General features: G+C 35.1%; 1 protein-coding gene across 1 annotated transcript in view; it reads left to right on the forward strand.

Annotated features, from left to right (window-relative positions):
* The first annotated feature begins 1,397 nt into the window (after positions 1–1,397).
* The window catches only part of LOC149800561 (neuropeptides capa receptor-like), a 222,789-nt gene continuing 203,121 nt past the window's right edge, over positions 1,398–21,065 (forward strand). The window contains exon 1 of the mRNA XM_089954504.1: positions 1,398–2,557. The gene's annotated coding sequence lies outside the window, so the exon portion shown is untranslated. The remainder of the gene's footprint in view (positions 2,558–21,065) is intronic.

Below are 21,065 nucleotides of genomic sequence, written 5' to 3' on the forward strand. Positions count from 1 at the left end.
TTATAAGCTATTAGTACTTCAAAGATGAACTCACGGTGAAGTTGTATTCGGCTTATAAGCTATTAGTACTTCAAAGATGAACTCACGGTGAAGTTGTATTCGGCTTATAAGCTATTAGATACGGGACAAACACTAAATTGATTATCATCTGTTCATAGTAGTAGTAGTAGTACTAGTCGTAGCAGCAGAAGTGGTAGTAGTAGTAGTAGCAATAGTAGTGGTATTAATATTAGTAGTAGTGGTAGCAGTAGTAGTAGTAACAGCAGTAGTAGTGGTAGTAGTAGTAGAAACAGTAGTGGTAGTAATAGTGGTAGCAGTAGTAGTAGGAGTTGTAGTTGTAGCATTTAAGAATGAAACGCTTTTAACATTGGCAGAATTGTTTACAGAACTCTATAAGGAATAACATGTTTATGTAAATTACACAATTTCTTTGATTTGGTAATCGAAGAAAATTGATTTTTGATACATGTTGACTGCTTTTTACAGTGAATGGGCATTAGGAAGATAATTAAAAGTATATACCGCTTCTTAACATTGTAGGTATATTAACTTTCAAGTAAAATTGTTTTGTTTTTTTCATAAATAGTTTTCCTTTAAAAGACTTGCGTGTCTATGGAAGATGACATAATTAAATTTATCTTTCTTTGCTTCAATTATTTGTTTTGATTAATTATCTACTAAGTCAACTTTTATGTAAAGAAACTTTATCTCATCAAACATCAGACTTATGCGAAATTCATGCAGTGGTTCAATTAATCCGGTACCGTCAGGCACGCCGTACCATTAAGCATTTTATTGCAGGTACGACCGTACCGGAAAGATGTTGTCCGGGGTCGTTACCGTGCCGGTGAAAATCTACTTGTATCACTATGTTCAGCACAATGATGTCAAGTCCAATACGACGATGCTATTACCTTGATGTTTTACCGCAGTACGTTATTTCACTTGTTTTTGTACATCTGTAAAGAAAAGCTAAATTAAATAAGTCCCTCTTCTAAAAGCAAAGCTACGAAATAAATGTTTGTAGCATATCAAGGCATTAGGACATACCAGACAATACATTCAGTATCCCATGGAAACCTGTATTCCGTAAACAAATCACTTCGTTACCGGTATAAGTTACTTTCCAGCAATGCTAACCAAGGAGAGCTAAACGTCATGTTCGGTACGGGCCCACATATGACTGAAATGGCAATCCAGATCCAGATGTGTCAAAACTTATCTTTATTTTACAGACAATCGTTGATAAGAAGACGTATCTGAAGCGAAGAAGCAAAAGGTATGCACACAGTATCTCTGGATACAATCCTCCATGTACATTGATGGATCTTCTTTCCAAACCATTATTCATCAGTCTGTTTCCTTTCTGGACTTACCCTACATCACAAATACTTTTCACGATATATTTGTTTCGTCGTGGATTGTTTTTACTTGACATTAACAGTATTTATTCATGGGAATTGTTTCACGGATTTTTGCCACATAAAATATGTAAAATAAATAATTTAAATAGATGCATAGATAGGCAGAGAAGTCAATTTAGTTATCTGGTAAAGAGGTCAATTCACTTGTATTAATCAATTCACATACGAAATGGCGCAGTTAAAGTAACCTTGACCTTATAACGTACCAGTAGCAAATAAAACAGATTGTTTGGCAAAGAGTTTGTTTCCAACGTTAAAATAACGCTTATAAAAGTTAGAAGTGGTTTGTTTCCGCATCAGTTTCCTTAATGGTTTTCGATTTATACCTTTTAGATTAACTTAATGAGCACTAATAATAGATTAGTCGACAAAAATACTTATTGAAGCATATAATACATATTTTTACGCAATAAACTTTTGTCACAGGGATATTGCCTCATTGTGCCACATAAGGTCGTACCAGAAAATAATACCGTACATTCTTTTAATTTAGTTGATAACATGTTTCGTGATTTTGCGAAAAATAACATTTTAGTTGGTACTGAAATTCGTCTATTGGGAAAGGATTATAATATTTCCAAATAAGGAACATTGTTCGCAAGTTTTTCCTGCGAGATTCTCGAAATACGTTATCTTGTTATTGACGTTAACCTGTGTTTGTTGGAACGTTGGCAGTAGTCCTCGTGAAAGAACGTTAACAATGACATATTTTAACTTTTTTTATCAGCTGCATATAAAGGGTTATTTCGGAAATATATGTGCAAAAACGTATTTGGATAAGACTTGGTCTTCACTTTTATCTTGGAATTAGTCTATGCTACTGCTAATCGGTATTGTTCTGTTTGAAATAATATTCATCGAGCCGATTTCTTTAATATATACATACTTAATTGTAGGGTGTCAATATACGAGTGTATTCCAGCTCCACTCACGCTATTCAGGCAGAGTTATTTATTCATAGTTTGAGCAACACAGGCACGTGTTCGATGATTGAGTGAGCTTGCCGCTTCATCGTATGGTTAGTACTTTTAGTTGGCATTCTGCTACGTACAATGAGACTTTTAAATGACCCCTGGACACCAATAACAGTTCAGAAACAAGGGATAGATAAAGAAAGTGGAATATTTTGAAAGGTAAGTTATACTTTATGTTTCCTTCTTTGAGCGTGTTCACACCATAAGTATAGACTATGAAGATAATTACTCAATTTGATACATATTTGATAAATCAGATGATACTCTCGCATAAACGCACATGTTCTGAAAGTCTTTGAATATATAAGCAGGGGAAATTTAGGAAAACAAAATGCTTACTTATTTATTTCCATAGCTAAGTATCGTTACAATTACGGTTGATATAATGTAGTTTCTCTAGAATATGGCTTCGGACCTATTATTTTGATTTTACTAACAATGAAAAATCCTTATATCTTGATGAAAATATCAAAGAATTGTTTTTCAAAAAACGGTTTTGTAACGTTTTTCCATCTCTTTATTTTGCTTAGGGGGTGGTTATGGTTCTGTATTGTTTATATTTATAGCACAGCTAACTGAATATTTATGCTGTACCATTGATACGCTACTTTAACAATAATACATCTTCCTCAGCAAAAGTAAAAAAAATATACAAAAGGGAAATTTCAGCAACCTTACGAAACGAAGATAGGAATATGGAACCAATCTACTCACATGATTGTATTTAAACAAAATATTTGTAAAAAAAATACTGTGATGCTAGAGACAGATTTGGCCGTAAATAGTCGTCGGTCTCTTAATTGTTCCTGAAAAGCTCTTTCAAAGACACTTGGTGTTACAAGAGCAAAAATGTCTAATGTTTTTTTAACAATCTGGCTGAAAGTAAGAAGACCATCCTATATGATACTGTGTAATTAAGTCCAGCAAGCAAGCTGAACATGGGTCAACATTACAATGGAAAATGTGTACTTTAGTTCAGTGGCCTAGCTGAACACTGAGAAAAGATCGACTGATAGTCCCAACATAACGTCTGTGTCGAGTCAGCTTCATATTAGATTAGTTATTACAAAGTGGAGGGCATGTGGTAAGGAACACAGTGCTAATTACTTTAATTGAGGATAGAACGTAAGAAAAACATATGTAAGATGAAGGCTTTTGAGAGAGACATTTGATCATTTGCTTGTTTGGCAAATATATATGGGTTTGTATTTTCAGATTTTATTTTCCAAGGCACATATATTACTGCTGTTCTGATTACTTTGTAAAATGTATATTTATTTCTGCAATGAATATGCCCAATCCATACGGATTGTATATAATTTCTTATCCGTTATGAATATATTTACAAACGTATTTCACCGTTTTCACTTTTGGCAGTACATATATTGATACGATATGTTCTTTGTTTTATTTGTATTCCTTCAATTTTATACTAAACATATCATAAAATGAACAGCGTCGTGAGAAAGCATCAGAAAAGGAAAGAACAGAGACTTTATTTCTCTCTTGATGTCAACGTGATATAATCAGATACGAAAATATTTGCAAGTTTAAAGGAACTAAACACTTTTTCATGACGTGAACAATAAACATACACACTTTTCTTAGGGTAGGAATAATTGTAGCAATAAACGAAAATTTCCTTGTCGAAATATTATAGTTTAAAACAAACTATTTTCGAAGATATAAATTACGTTGTTCATTGAAGGTAGCACATTTAGAAAGATAATGCTTTTCTTACATTCATTTGAAACACACACCGGGCATAGCCTTTCATTTATATCACTCTCTTTCCATCTTCTTGTCTTTCCGATTGATTACATTTGAAATGAAGTTCTGAATTTCGCCTATAAAACTTTAACCTTTAAAAATAAAATTAGGGACATAAGTTCAAATGCGAATCCATTCTTTAAAACATGATAAAGTTGTCCCTTTCAACTATTTGACATTGTCTTATTCAGATCTGGTATGAAGTGACAATGTAATCTACTGAGTACAACAGATTTAACAGTCATATTATTGGATGCATGAAATGACGCAACAGATTTAACAGTCATATTATTGGATGTATGAAATGACGCAACAGATTTAACAGTCATATTATTGGATGTATGAAATGACGCAACAGATTTAACAGTCATATTATTGGATGTATGAAATGACGCTGTAATCTACTGAGTACAATAGATTTAACAGTCATATTATTGGATGTATGAAATGACGCTGTAATCTACTGAGTACAACAGATTTAACAGTCATATTATTGGATGTATGAAATGACGCAACAGATTTAACAGTCATATTATTGGATGTATGAAATGACGCAACAGATTTAACAGTCATATTATTGGATGTATGAAATGACGCAACAGATTTAACAGTCATATTATTGGATGTATGAAATGACGCAACAGATTTAACAGTCATATTATTGGATGTATGAAATGACGCAACAGATTTAACAGTCATATTATTGGATGTATGAAATGACGCAACAGATTTAACAGTCATATTATTGGACGTATGAAATGACGCTGTAATCTACTGAGTACAACAGATTTAACAGTCATATTATTGGATGTATGAAATGACGCTGTAATCTACTGAGTACAAAAGATTAAACAGTCATACCACTGGAAATATGAACTGACGCTGCAATATGTTGAGTACAACAGATTTAACAGTCATACTATTGGAAATATAAACTGACACTGCAATATAGTGAGTACAAAAGATTAAATAGTCGTAATGTTGGAAATATATTTATTTATTCAAAAATGGATTCTGTAGACTTCACCGTTTACTTTATTTCCCTAAATTAATATGTATAATAACGTGTTTCCATAATGATACAATTCTAGACACGAAACAAATGAAGGGATGGGGTGGGTGAAAAGATGGTGACTCGTCCATGTTCACCATAAACAGTAGTATAAGGCATATCCCTCCAAACACTAAGTAAATCCCATAAAAGATTTAAATGGACGTTGTCAAACAGATATAGATTTTCAAAAGCCCAAATATACAACACCCAAAGACTGTACTTCTATTTTCCCGTTTTCAGGAAATGTTAAGGTGTATAAAACATTACTCCCAAATAGCTGTATTCATCCAGTTTTTAAACCTTTACGTTATAAATTAGCATTACATTCTACTTTTCTTCGACTACAGTGTTCTTTTAGTTTTGTTTGCATTTACTTTTCATGTCCGTTTATTGCAATAACTGTATGTTTTTAAATTACTGTGCAGCTTAATATCATTATCAGTTACTAATAATGTATTATCAAAGACAAGTAATTTAATCAGTTGTTTAAATTGACCTTTTCAAGTCACCCGCTCAAACTAATGTAATTTTGTTTCTAAAAAAAGTGCATAGCAGTTAATAAAAATGAAAGAGGTTTGCTTGTCAATCGTCACTTGTGGCTCACTAAAATCTTGATTATTAGCACTTAAATTTTATGTTTGATGTCGTTATGCATATAACATTGATTTCTTTTAGTTGAACACGTGCTTGTTTTAAATATCCTCTCTAACGACTTTAGCAGCGACCGCTCTCAAATGAATTAAATCCCCATTTTAAAAATAAGGTTAGAAACGTATTAATGTGTCGGTTATTATTTTAACCCGGAGAACAAATAAGAAATAATTCCTTCTTTACCTTTAATATATCAATTGACTGAAACAACCGATCGAAGTATTTGAAAACTCGGATCAGCTCAAACAAGAGAACCAGCTAAGATAAAAAGCTGCTACCTTACTATTCTTCATACACTAGATCGCTTTCACCAAAAGTTGCTTAAAACACAAGCTGGGACAAGGGCTGGTGTTCTTAAATGATCTGATTTGATTAAACTCTTCAACCGACTGTTGTTATTGGCAGACACATAAAGCCACTGCCGACAAAAAAAACTTTTTCTCATACTCGTGATAAAACTTGGATTACAGAGAAAATGAAATGTCGAATACACTGTAATCACTGAAAACAGTATTGTATTGCAATATTTAGAGAAAGGTTTCTAGTAATATAACCAATATGAGATAAAATGTAAATTCATTACCTTATATTTAGGTTGCTTGCTAAACATAGATGCAGATGACGGCCAATAAGAAGTGTCTGTCATATACATAAATAAGCTTCTTGATGGCTATATCCCGTCAATGAAAGGGCATGACCTTCCAGACAATTGCCCCAACTGAAATCAGACCGTTGCCTTTGTAATGAAGACTTAGATCCAGTTCACTTACCTCTTCACTAACGAGCCCCGCTATACAATTTTGAGACTGCGCTTGTTGTTTCAGGAACACATCATAACTTTTAAATCATACTGCTGTTTTAGCTGTTTACCTAGTTTGTCTTCAGTCGATTCCAGTTAAGTGATTATTTGACAGAGTAACTCAATGTCTTGGTAGAACTATGATACCTTTGGACTGACATTCGACCCGATGTTCTATGACAGCAGAGGGCGCAGATCGAGCGCATGATCTCCAAATAAAGGATATTTTGAATTTGTGTATAGTCTGAATTAGAAGCGCAATACGCAATCTTAAGATAACACTAACTGACAACATCCCATGCGTGTTCTTAGCATGTACACAAGAAATGACAACACATGTAACGTTATATTGGTTTCGTTCAATTATCGTCAGTTTGAACTAAAAATACTTATGTTTCCTAGAAACTATTTTACTGAGTTGTAAATTGTTTTGCAATATTTTTGTTAAGCGGTAGAAATCGGAACCAGTCTTCTTTTTGTTTAGGAGTTCTACATTACTCAACCTTGTTTCGACCACACTATAATCTTCCGGGTCGAGAAAGTTTCTACAAGTATCTTTATGCTGATTCTATCTATTGCTTATTACAAAACTTCGCTGCGTTACATACACGAATGGTATCTACCTTGAAAAAGGTTTTTGAACCTGAAATTGGATGATGGTAAAATTTGTTGAGAATTTTGGAATGAAAGCTGAAGACTTCGAATAAATTTTACCTGATGGGAAAGTTGGCACAATTGTTCTGAGGAAACACATAATTCGTTTTATCTTTTTAAAAAAAAAAACGTTAAAAGGACTTTTCTTGAAATGAAGAAACCTGTATCTTCGTTTCTTATAAACTCCTTCATTATATGGAAATGTTCTGAAAAGACGGAAGCATCAAAGCCACTAACATACTGGACACCATGGATAGCATTTCCTTTGTTGTGACCTGGTATACATCATATTTTCCAGCTTTAAATGAATAATTTCGCTTTTTTAAGTGTTCATTTATTATTGACTGAATATTGAGAAATACTGAACCCATGATTATCTGGCATATATTTCCCAAGCTTACAAGGGAATTTTACAAAATACGAACGAAGGCACAGTGTTTGTCAATACTCTGTCAATAATCTTGATGATAAATACTTTTTAAAAAAAAAACGTAATAATACACGTAAACTAAGAAAATAATGTCAACATATTACTGAACATTTTAACGGGATCAATCTGGGTGGGGATTGGATTTTAGTAATAAAACTGAAAGCATCTTCTTGAACGAGATGTTTATAAATATGTAATTGAATTGCTATATGGATCCGACACCATACTCGTGCGCATGAAGTCCAACAATGGAATTAATAGAATGATGTGCACTGAGTTAAACAAATGATACAAGGAAAGGATAGCTATACCCACTGCAACTAATCTGAACATGTAATTTAAACGAATAAGCAAACAAGAATCAACGCGCGGAACTTAAAACTAACTATGACTGACACATGGATCTACCACCATGGGTGATTAGAACTCAAATAAAAAACATCATCCAATTCTATCACATATCACCGATAGCGAAAATAAATGCAATTTTATTGTTCGCGTACCTCTACAGATTGTAGATTGTTCCCGTAAAGGGTTGCTTTTGTGTCAGAAAAACAGTTAACACCTGGTTTTTGGGATGAGCCCGCTGTAAGATATTTTGCCTTACAGGATTTGTATTTGTTCAGGAAGCCGTCTTGTAAAGTGGACAGCTTCCTTACAAAACTCTTGTTGTGATAATACAGTCTGATTTTACTATATAAGTATCCTGATCCTAGTCAAATCCACAGCAAGAGAAATTAAATTAATCGGTTTTCTCAGTGAAAACACTTTGATTATGCAACATTATGAGAATCGAACTAAGTATTATGAAATATTCCAAAATAAAAATAAAACCTACCCTCGGGTAATACTTTACTTGTAAACATAACCCGAGGAAATTTCGTTAATACATAATGCACTCACATTAAATTAACACAATTCCGTGACATTCATTTGATGGATGAAACTTGAGCAAATTGCTGTAATACAGGCTAATTAACTACTAAGAAAGAACGTGCGTACGTGTGATGATGCTCCGTCAGCAGCTAACGAAACGAAACACAGCGAAGTACTGATACGAGAGAAAAAGTGTGCGTTGAGCAATGACCTAATACATCAATGAAATAAGATTATGGGACCCAAGTGGCCGAGTTGCTGATCGGTCTAAAGCGCTCGCCTTTACCGATCACTGTCATCTCACCTCTGTCAACGTAAGTAGGTTAGTAAGAAAGCGACTATGGTTTCTGTGGGTCGATGGTTCTCGCCGGGGTGTTCCCTGGGTTCTTCCTCCACCAGTTATACTGGCCGCCATATATAGCATATCTTGCGTTGAAAAATGCGTTAAAACCCCAAAGCAACAACATCGAGATACGATCATGAAAAGATTTTGCTGGAAAACGACTTCGTCTTGGTATATGGCTGCTGTCATGGTGGTAGCTGTACTTGTGGCAGTTTCATTTGGAGATGCAGTGTGCTACAGGATTAAAGAATATGACTAATGAAGATTTATTTTTATTTTAGAGTCGTATTCTGTGATTGATGAGATATTTTTGTTTTCCTGTCACCAATTTAATTTTGATTAGGGCTTGTTTTGGGAATGGGATTTGACGGTACATAAAACACTTTTCTATATGAGGCGGTGGAAATAGGAGTTGATCGAATTTTTGAAGATTACTTAGGCAGCCGACCCGGGCTGGTCTGGTTGGGTATTGAACCGGTGACAATTGCATTACGAGCCTAACGCTCTCCCAACTGAGCAAACCAACGGTTGGCGGAACTTCTGCTTTGACTGATGTTGTTACTGTTGTTGTTCAGGCAAAATGATTGGTAATTCTACTCTCGCAGTTTCAGCCTCAGGGCATTGTGGGCTATCGGTCTTGGATAATATCTGAAAATAAGGATGCATATTCATCTTGTAGTCGTTTACTTTGTATTCGAGTCATAGTAAATTATTAAACCACACGGATCTGGGTTATAACGTTATGGATAAAAGGTGAAGTAGGGGTCCGTATGTGACATTAGAGAAATGACAGGGAGAACGCTTGCCTTTACGGTGTTCCATATTCCTGTCGTGTTCAAACGTTCTTACCAGAAACATGACAAGCTAGGCAAGTCATGACTTAAGAGACCGATTTGTGAAACATTTATCAATTACTATCTTTTAATAAATTTCCCAAAGACTTCCATACAACTTCAGTTGTAAATCAGAAAGCCCGTGTCCATTCTATACCTAAATTTTACTCTAATTAATGCAAGACCCCAGATCAAACAACCTGCCAAATATATATCTACCTCACATCTGTATGGTTTCTCTTCATCAGGTTTTCGTACCGCCAGCCGTTCACGCCGTAGATACTATACGAGTATCCCTAACACTGGGAACTGTTTTAACTCCGCCACCTTAGGCCAGTCAATGTATGCTTTCCAGGCACACTTCGCAAATATAACTGCACCACATCTGCCACCATGGCGACATAAACGGTATCTGCCGAGTCCCTTCTTATCTATTCATTTGTGTAATTTACCGGTTTCCTACTGCAGTCACACCACCAATGTACACCACGGTTTTGGCCTGAATTCACTACTAGTGAGCCATAGCATCATGGAAACTCACTAACACTTCACTCCGTGACGTTTGCTCCTACTAATTGGCTAATTTTTTCGGGCTAATGATATTTCCATTGCGCCGAATTCCAATAAACACACAAGTAATCACACAAATCAAGGATTTCTTAAAACGGAGCGCTATAATCAAATGCGCATACCCCAACTTTATTACATTATTAATAAAAAGTTCACGGATATAGTCCTTGAAGAGTTCAACAGAGGTGTGTGGATGTTTCTTATTGACACCTTCTCTCTCTGTCTCTCTCTGTCTCTCTCTCTCTCTCTCTCCATATATAATAATCATCGCTAAATATGTTTACATTTCGTTGAGTCATCACTTTACTAACGTACTCAGTCAGATTTTCTGTGTCATCTGGATTGATAGACTACTTGAGTCCACTTTGATCTCCTTCTCAGAATAAAGAAATAAATATCGCTCCACTTGTGTCATCTCGAGTAATACGTTCGGGACGTCAACATTAAGGACGTGGTTAACATTCGAAGATGGCGTAGCCATTTTGATTTCGAAATAGCCAAAAGTAGTTCCTGGAACGAGTTAATAGTTCACCTAACTATAGCCACTACTGCAGTAGAGTGTACATTAGCAGCAGCGCTAAACTAATGGGACTATTTATTAGATGGAATGTTTTTTATGGACGATTAACTGGTGGTAATTTAACCGAATGAACCAACCAGGTCATGAAGTGGGGGATTGGGGGAGGGGTTGAAATTATGCATTCATTCGACAATGGAAGAAAGTCCGAAGTAATAGTTCTACCAGGTGAATAAACTTTATTTAGCACCTCTTCATCTTCTCCCATGTGTCCAAGATTCCGGGCACTAACAGATCCCCGGTGTGAGTGAGTACATAACGCAAATGAGCACTTTAGAGCACGGCAAGATCACAGACAAAGATAATATACCGTTATTTTCAACTTTGAGACTAGTAAAATATTCATTAACGTTATCGAAAATGTTTAAGTTAGTTTATTTACACCTGATTAACGTATTTAAAATAATATATTTATTGTGCAATTAGTACGTCTTTTCCTATGGATATTAGATTTGCTTACTTGTGGTAATAGTAGTGGTGGTATTGCTTGCAAGCACATCTGGTCTATTTGACTTTGAGACAGAAGTATAAAGTCACTCGCGAATGGCTGACACTAAATCTTCAGACTCAAACTCAGATGTTGCATCTTTGACAAGTATGGATGCAATAAGTAGATTCATCCAATTAACCTTTGACCTCCCCATCGGTCTGTTATCGGTTGGTAAAAAACAAAATATGTTTTATAGCATGCACCAAAAGTGGACATCACTTAGCCTAATTGAAAATTAGTATCGTTTTGACAGTAGTCACGCATGTTTGAAAGCTTACAATTCCTTCTTGTGAATCCCTAATGATGCATAAATTCAGTCGTATTGCGTGTCGGTAATTATGTCTGTCCTGATTATCTCCAGAGATTTGACTTTCGAATTCAAAACAATCTGAGCTGAAATTGCTATTATTAGTAATATAATCATATTTTTCTAAGCATATAAAAATGAAAAGTGCGCGACTTCGATGAAGAAAGATTTTTTTTAGCAGCCTAGCGTCCCTGTAACGTCTTTCGCAACCATGGAAACTGTAAGACAAGGAAGGGGTACCAAACGGTATTGTATGTTATAAAACAGCGTACCTTGAGATCCTCTTCTCCAAGCATCTGAAATCATCGAATAACATATGGATAAATAAAGAAAAGCAATAATGACAAAAACTTGCTTGCAGAGTACCTTGTTAAAATTGCGTCTTATCTGCATCAGTAAAGTTGAAGTGGTACTAGGTAATATTATAACCTTGGCGTTATTGACTCGACTGTCTTGCGCTGATATAAACTAGTTTTGTGGAGCTAATATTCAAGAGTTTAATGCACTGAGAATTATAGTTGGAACACCAAAGCCACGCAATATTAATATCTGCTGAAATGTGAATGGAAATGAGCGTCCAACTAAACAGCGTGATAACTTTAAACTTTCTTGAACTGATACATTTGAAGAAAAACAATTTTATTATATATTTCATAATAAGATACTGAAATCTATTAGTTGGAGTAAAATTATATCGCCACAATTGCGATACCACTTTTATCGCCATAATGGTGATATCACTTTTGGAGTTGCTTTCTTCTTACGTAGGAAGTATATTTATGTATAACATTTAGACCTGTATATCCAGATTTAGACCTCTCACTCTCTCTCTCTCTCTCTCCATATCAGGATGAATAGATCTTACAATGTGTAATGACTGTTTACCCTAAAGTATATATTTATGTATTCAATAAATAGGCACCTTTTTAATTAGTTTACCACATGAATTTGTCAGTGACTTGTACGACCTATTGCTGCTATTCAATGCTCTGCATCACCTATACAGTATTGTATACCTGTTACACTATATGACAAATATTACACAATTTTAAGAGAAACTGTTGATTACATATAGTAATAAAATTGTTTAAGTAGCAATTTTAACTGTAATCATAATCGAAATCATGCCTGAAACCGATGGAGAAATCAGGTATTGATTTTTGTGATTGCAAAGCGAAATTAAGTGACAATCGATATTTAGGTGCAGTTTCTCGCAGGAAATAGACTGCTAGCTTACCAACACATATAAATTCATGTATGAATGCTGAAAATAAACAAAGTAGAACGCAAATCTTTACAAGTAAACAAACGATAATTAAAATAGGTTGTTTATGGATGTTACTTTTTTAATATAAATGTTGATTGTTCTGTCATGTTACCTATGAGAACCCCCATCCAGCAATGGTGGCTGTATCAATCCGCGCAAGAAATGAATTAACAAATATAAAAATCTCGTCATTTTGTACCAAAACATTTAATAATTTGACGAATTACGAAACCTGAAGCATTTTGGAAGCAATCTAAATTTGTGAAAAGTCCATGTTCTAAAATGATATGGATTTCTATGACTTATTACATTTATATTGTATCACAATAATTGGAAAAGTAAAAGCCTGCGAATGTGCCCAATCAGTTTTAGCCCAGTATGTGTCCCATCGACTACAACTGTTTGGACTAATAATGGCAGTATTCGACTACAATCTTTCACGCATAATGAAAAGTCGTTTTGAGCAAGTTAGTTGGATAAATGCTAACATGCATACATACATACATACATACATACATACATACATACATACATACATACATACATACATACATACATACATACATACATACATACATACACTACGGTGTCATTTTAGGTATAGCAAGATCCCAAAGGGTTGGCGGTAATACGAGAATGTATTAGGTAGGTCTCAAAACTTGCAACTGGATACACCATGCGGTCGGTTACACGCATTCTGGACACTTTTTTCCTTTATGAACATTCTAGTATCTACCGTGATTCTTATCTCGTTCGGTTACTTATTGGAACACGTACTTTATTATAATCATTCTAGTGTCTACTGTGATTCTTATATCGTTCGGTTACTTATTGGAACACGTACTTTCTTATAATCATTCTAGTATCTACTGTGATTCTTATCTCATTCGGTTACTTATTGGAACACGTTCTTTATTTCTTTCATAGTCATCTACTGCTACATGATGACGGGTTTAATTCGTTTTATTCGTCAGGACACTACTGCAAAAATAAAACATGATTTCAAATCAGACTTAGTAGCGTTTCTGTTATGTCCGGTTTGAACAATATGTAATAAGAGTAATGTCCGCATATCGTTTTCAGTTACTGGCACTTGGCCATTCTCTTAATCGCTGCCTACACCACGCAGGTCTCCTTAGTATCGCTTTGAAACTCCTTTCTAGCCCAGTAAACATGCAATTGCTGGCATTTTCATACTGAGTCACAGAAGATCTCGCCTTATTCCATGCAGGTAAGCTATCAGGGAACTCCTTGTGTAAAACTCATTGTAGTTTAGTACATAAAAGTCACTCACAAAAGTTTCAGATATGTCATATTTTCAAAGTTCTATGTGTGTCACCGTTTCTACTAAACTCTCTGAAACCGAAGACTTGAAAGCGTAGTGTTCTTTATTACGAAACTATGGACACAAAATCTTTTACAGTAGCTTTAATTATTCGTCTTTAATTAATTAATTGATGACTTTGAAAAATGGATTTGAGTCGAACATTTTGAAATCTCTGATGGATTGGCAATCAGATTGATTGTTTTATTTGACACTGTTTACAGCATATCCTATAGCGCCTGAACAGTTTAGTACAAGAGTTACACTGATTGCAGCATATCTTATAGCGCATGAACAATTTAGTACAAGAGTTACACTGATTACTGCATATCCTATAGCGCATGAACAGTATAGTACAATAGTTACACTGATTACAGCATATCATATAGCGCATGAACATTTTAGTACGAGTTACACTGACTACAGCATATCCTACAGCGCATGAACAGTTTAGTACGAGTTACACTGACAACAGCATATCCTATAGCGCACGAAAAGTTTAGTACAAGAGTTTTCAACCAACGGAAGAATGTCATACATATAGGAAGTAGAGCAAATTGTTGTAATATAGTCATTCAAGCTAAGATGATGCACACGTTCTACAACGTAACAATGATGATCACGTGATCGTTCTTAATTTTATCATTTGGTCTGTTGTTATCTATCTCCGATTTGTTTTGGTCAGTTTTAATTGATTATAGGCACGTGGAATTTTGCACATTATGATTTTGAGAATAAATGTAATGTTTTTCAGCGAAGTATTCTAACTATAAAAGACCTCAGAGAAACTTGTAAAACCGCGAGAGAGATATGTGTATTGTGACCAAGTATAGTTTGATTATTTCTTTCCTTTTTGTAATTAAATTCATTTTAAAAAATCTTTTCTCCCGTAACATGGCTGGTCATAGATACTCCTATGATGACTTTGCCGCAATATGTCTCCATTCTGCTCTGTTCGCCACTGTTCTTTTGGGACTTAAAATAGTCCAAGCCCTCTACTCTTTGATGTTATCTTCACATTACTTCTGTCTGTCTCGTTTTCTCTTTCCTCCCACTGTGCCCTCTAGGATTGCTATTGACAGACCATATGAGCGTGAGAGGTGACCATACCCTCTTAGCTTGCGGTTCTTTGCAGTGGTGAGCAGATCTTCCTATGATCCAATTTCACTTTCGATTCCAATGCACACTTCCTCGGATCCTTCGATAACATCTCAACTGTAAAGCATGTATTCTTCCCTCTAGTTTTGCTGTCATGGTCCATGTCTCATATGCGCACAGAAATATGGACATAACCAAGGAGCAAATAAGTTTGATCTTGCATTCCTTCCAAATAGGCTTCAGGTTAGCCAGTGCAGCTGTAGTCTGCTGAATCCTAGGGCGAACATCAGATGTGGAACCTTCTTCAAAGCGATAGCATCTAGGTACTTGCAACTTGTCACTGTACACAGCTTCTGTCCATTCACTCAAATTTCCTTTTGGATGCCACTCGCGTTTTTTGTCACTAGCTGAGTCTTTTCAGCGCGGATCAGTTGCCTTAGTAATACTTGGTTGAGATGGTTCACTAATGTTTGCATTTCTTGTTTGTCTCCTGCAATTGGTCTGCCTCCATCACGGACACAACTTTATATCTTTCAAGGTATCGGAAATGATATTGAAGAGAGTGAGTGATAAGAGGCTCCCCTGTCTGACTCTGACTATGGTTCTGAATTAATCTCTTATATTGCCACTGACGAGAACTGCACTAGCCGCATTGTCATATTGGTTTCCTGTTGTGCTGATTAGTTTGGGGTTTGTGTATTATGTACAAATTATGACCCAAAAGACACAGTGACATTGACTCAGTGTGAGATAACTATCCAGATATTAATCCTTTAGTCCTTTAGTCAGAAAAATGTAAACAGTATTGTTTAGAAAACTGTAACTGATTTGGGGCAAGGTCAGCCATACAATTTTTCATTACACAAAACGTATAATGAAATAAAAATATAAACTAACAAACAATACAAATTAATGTTACATAACACCAACGATGCCCTCGTTTTGTCATTTTGTCAGCACATTTATGTATGTTTCAATGATTGGTAACTGCGAATAATGGCACTTAAATTAACGCCACTATTTCAATGTCATCAGTGGTCAAACGGATAATAGGATTCTGTCAGTTATTTTATGAAAATATTATTTTAAAACAGGGCTGCAGACAGGATTTGTGGACCCTAGGAAAAATTCTCCAATAGGCACCTATGAATTACCAATGGTGACAGCGGTGGACCCCCTGGCAGTTGTGGGCCCCTGGAATTTCGTTCTGTTTGTACTAATCTGTCCTATGTTCCTTATTTTAATTTTAGTAACATACCTTCTAATTATAACTAAGATTTGTTTGTAAACATTTGAAACATTCTAGGATGCAAATTTCCATTTGGAAATAGTTTTTGTTTTAAAAAAATGCTAATTGTGACCTAGGTCAGGTAGAGGAGGATAAAACATTGTTTTTTGGATAAGCAATAAAATCTGAATCAGAAATTGGTCTTATTGTTGTGTTCAGCATTTCTTTTGGGCTGGAATTTATTTATTCAAAATATTAATTTACCGGAAATACAAGGTGCTCATCTAAAATAATATTCCTGGAAATAGATACTTGGATTTATAGTGAAAATGAAGTAAGGTTATATTCTTGGATATGAATATTGTGATGCAATAAAAAAAGATTGTTGGCACATCATTACTATTCATGCCATCACAGGCACATCAACACTTTCAGAGTTAGTTTATTTTGGAATACCACTAAAGTTTATTCAGAACTTTAACCACTTGGACTTGTGTTAGAAATTCCTGGGTCCTTTGGGATTTAATTTGAAATATCGTAAATTATTTTTATATGTTCACTATGTATGTTAGGGAAATAAATTGTTGAATTTTACAAATTTCTTTGTAAAAACTTATTGGTCTTCACTCTTTTTGTAACCTTGTTTAAGACCATAGAATCTTAACAGTAGGAGTTAAGTAATGTACATCTGTATAGGCACTTTCCATGGGATATTATTAAACCATATTGCGAAGTTAATGGAGAATATATACGTTCAGTACCGTACTGTGATATAGCTCACTGCCGAGGAAGGCATGCGTGTACGACATAATTCTATCTTTATCAAAGAAATTTTTTCTATGCAAGCCACAAAACAGGCAATAATGATCTCTGACACAGGTGAATTTCTAATTCGAAATAATATGGTAATTTCTGTTAAATTTAATACACTTGTTTCTAAGAATTTACATAAACTTTATTAATACTGCTTTCACAAAATGATATCCCAAAACTAAATGTAACAAATCTCCTGAGCTTCTTCAGGGAAAGTACAAAATGATGTTTCAGAGATTTTCATTTTAAGCAATGCACTATTAGTATAGAGAATTCTGTGGAGATTTTGGTATTTATGCTCTGAAGTTCTGTAGTTGAAGACGCTTTTTGACGCAATATGTGTACTGACTGTATACAGTCCTTCCACGTCCTCAGCATGTGCACCTGAAACTACACCACATGTTAGGGAATACATCTTGATTTCTTCTAGTATCGTGATTTTCTCACACATAAAATCGTACTATTTTTTTACCAAAATATTTTACTAATTTGTAAATAGTAGTACAATATGCCTTTGCTAAATAATACAAATCGGAACCAGTCTAAATCTTTGTTTTGTTTAGGAGTGCTTCGAGAATTTGTATCCATTACTCAACTCTGTTTCGACACAACAATAACTCTCCTGTTGACACAAGCTTTTTAAACCAACCACTATGGAAAATATATCATGATTTGTAAATGGTCTCTCTGTCCTCGGTCATTTACCACCGCTGCGTCCCGCCTTTCACCGGCGACTCGCAGTTTAAAAACTATCCATAGACATTCCGTTCACGTTTAGTTTGTTACTCTTGCACGAGCTATGAAGTCACAAATGTTGAGTCTCCGTTGTGTCTCGTTATGTCCCTCAATATACACATGAAGTCACAAATGTTGAGTCTCCGTTGTGTCTCGTTATTTCCCTCAATATACACATGAAGTCACGAGAAGTCAGTAACAAGAGCACAGACTACTTAACCGTTGCCAATTTCATATTAGTAATTTTATGTTTAGTCAGTACTTCAGTGTCTATCTACATAACTTTGTGTTTACTTAGCGATCCACCAATGGAGAACATGCCTTTGTGGAAAAATATACATTGTAAAAACTATAATTATATAAACATAAGTTTAGTTTATCCAGTATGCTCTGGTTTAAAAAAATTAATCAGTTAACTTCGGATTCCTTCATATCTGGTACTCGCACCTCGATCCAAAAGGAAGCGCTATATAGTAAAACACTGAATGAAACAAGTTATTTTCAGTATTTGGACTGCTCCGGTGGCCTAAATGGTTAGAGCTTCCGCCTCGGATGCGAGAGGTCGCGGGCTCGAGTCATACCAAAAAACTTTAAAAAATGGTACGTGCAGCTGCCTCGAATGGCGTTCGGCATTAAGAGGTTAGTGCTAGGACTGGTTGGCCTGGTGTCAGGATAATGTGACTGGGTGGAACATGATACTATATGTCTGTAGCATGATGCCCCAGTGCTATACGTCACTATAAATTGTCACACTGCATACATCAGAGTTATATGACTGAATTCATTTTAAAAAGCTACATTAAAAATCCAAAATCACACACGCACACACACACTTTTCAGGATGTTTTATTTTCAAACTAACGATTTCTACGTCAGTTCCAAGCCATTACAATTGCTAAACATTTCTACTATTAATTCTTCGACATCTACTTTACTTGGCCTCCATTTGGCGAGTCGGTACCTCCCTTACCGCGGTTAGTATTTATAAAACAATTATTTAATCTAGCATCACAGCAAGTTATATATCTAATGTAACGCCCAAGGGGTCTGAAAACAGAGTGAATGAAACAACATCTGCGCGAGTCTGACTTGAGATCTAATTTTACCATAGGATCAACGATATCAAGACCCTAATTTAATACTTGCATGATGTCTTGTTTGACATTTGTATGACCCATTAGCAGGTTCTTCCTAGCCGACGATCGGTACTTTACGCCACTCACTGCAAAACACGGCTCAAACATCTAATGCCAAAACTAAACTCATATCTCAAATTACTAAAATATGTAACATATCCCAAGAATCCCCAATGTTAATAAGTTCGGGAGAGTCCAAAATATGAAACAAATCCAAGCTACCATAAAGTCTTATTACGACGTCCGCTCATAATATTGTACGTGATTAATTCTAAACAACAACATGGGCACAGAAGTTGTTAACCCTTGTATTTTTGTTGGGTTTATTTGTTTGGTTTTCTTTATTTATAACAGATAAAATAATTAAAATATTTTAAAAAAATAAGAAACTCACGGTTTAAGTTCGAGCAAAAGCCACCGACATGCCGTGTCCTACGCTCAGCTAACTTGGTCCACTGAGCACATATGAACAAACGACCAGCTATTCCAATGTAATCGTATTGCTTCATCTTCCCTCTTTGTTTCTCTTGGACTCGATGAGTTTTATGCCAAAAACTTAGCCCTTTAAGCCGTAATGAGATATGGCGACATGTCCTTCTTCTCAGATTCACCATCCCATCATATTACTTTTTTATTTTATATTGTTATTATTATTATTATTATTATTATTATAATTATTATTAACATATACTGTGTGATTGTTGGGGAACCTAGACGTCATCGTCTACAACAACATCATACTGAAAATCACTTTCATTTTTAAGGTTGTAAATCATTAACATTAATTAGTAATATTTACATCCACTATTATGTGACGTCGAAGAAATACAAGGGGTCCCTGGTGGCTGAGTGGTCTAAGGCGCTTGCCTTTGCAGATCACTGATGTCTCACCTCAGTCCATTGGCTTGAATCTCGGCCTCGACTAGTGTGGGAACGTGAGAAAGCTTGCCAGTAGCCTCTCATGAGTAGATTGGTCTTCCTGGGGTTTTGTTTGTGTTGTTTTGGTTTTTTATCTTCTTCTCATCCGTCATATATAATGGTCGGTATGTATAGCCTACCTTGTGCTGAAAAGCGACAGTAGTCCACACCAATAACAACAACAGGGGAAAGGGAAGAAAAAAAGGATTGGAAGAATAAAAAAAATAATGGATAGGAAGGTACTAAGATATTACGAAAAGATGCAAGATAAGCATTTTTTTGCATGTGTCCCCTGAGTAAGATTAATGGAGAAAGCAGTTGTTCTAATAATTATTTATATTATGGGAAAGTTTCTGCTCAGTGTAGACGCTATTTCTTGTAGTATTTTGGATTTACGCTGGTTTTTTTTTTTTTTTTTGACTTTTTTTTTTTGTCTTTGCGACATGGTAAGACACAGAATCAAGAAAAGACAATACATTTATGCATTTAGATCAGGCTTGCAAATTTAATTTATTTGCTGTTTTACTGGCGGTATTTATTTGATATTTAGTAATAACAATTATACGGTTGAGTGCTTCTGATCTTTTTAAGTATCGCCAGGAATGATTTTTTGAGGCGAGAATTCAGACTGTAATCGATCATTTTTATTACGTATTCGGAAATGTCTGACCAAAACTCAGTAATAAAACTAATTCCCCAAACAAATCTTGAACATTTTCTACTTCTTCTTTACAAAAGCTATATAAATTGTTTTGGATTACACCTATCTTGTCTAAATAGCCTTTTATAGGTAC

The sequence above is a fragment of the Sinohyriopsis cumingii genome, chromosome 4, assembly GCF_028554795.1.
Source record: "Sinohyriopsis cumingii isolate HCF-2022 chromosome 4, ASM2855479v2, whole genome shotgun sequence".
Classification (NCBI taxonomy): Eukaryota; Metazoa; Mollusca; class Bivalvia; order Unionida; family Unionidae; genus Sinohyriopsis; species Sinohyriopsis cumingii.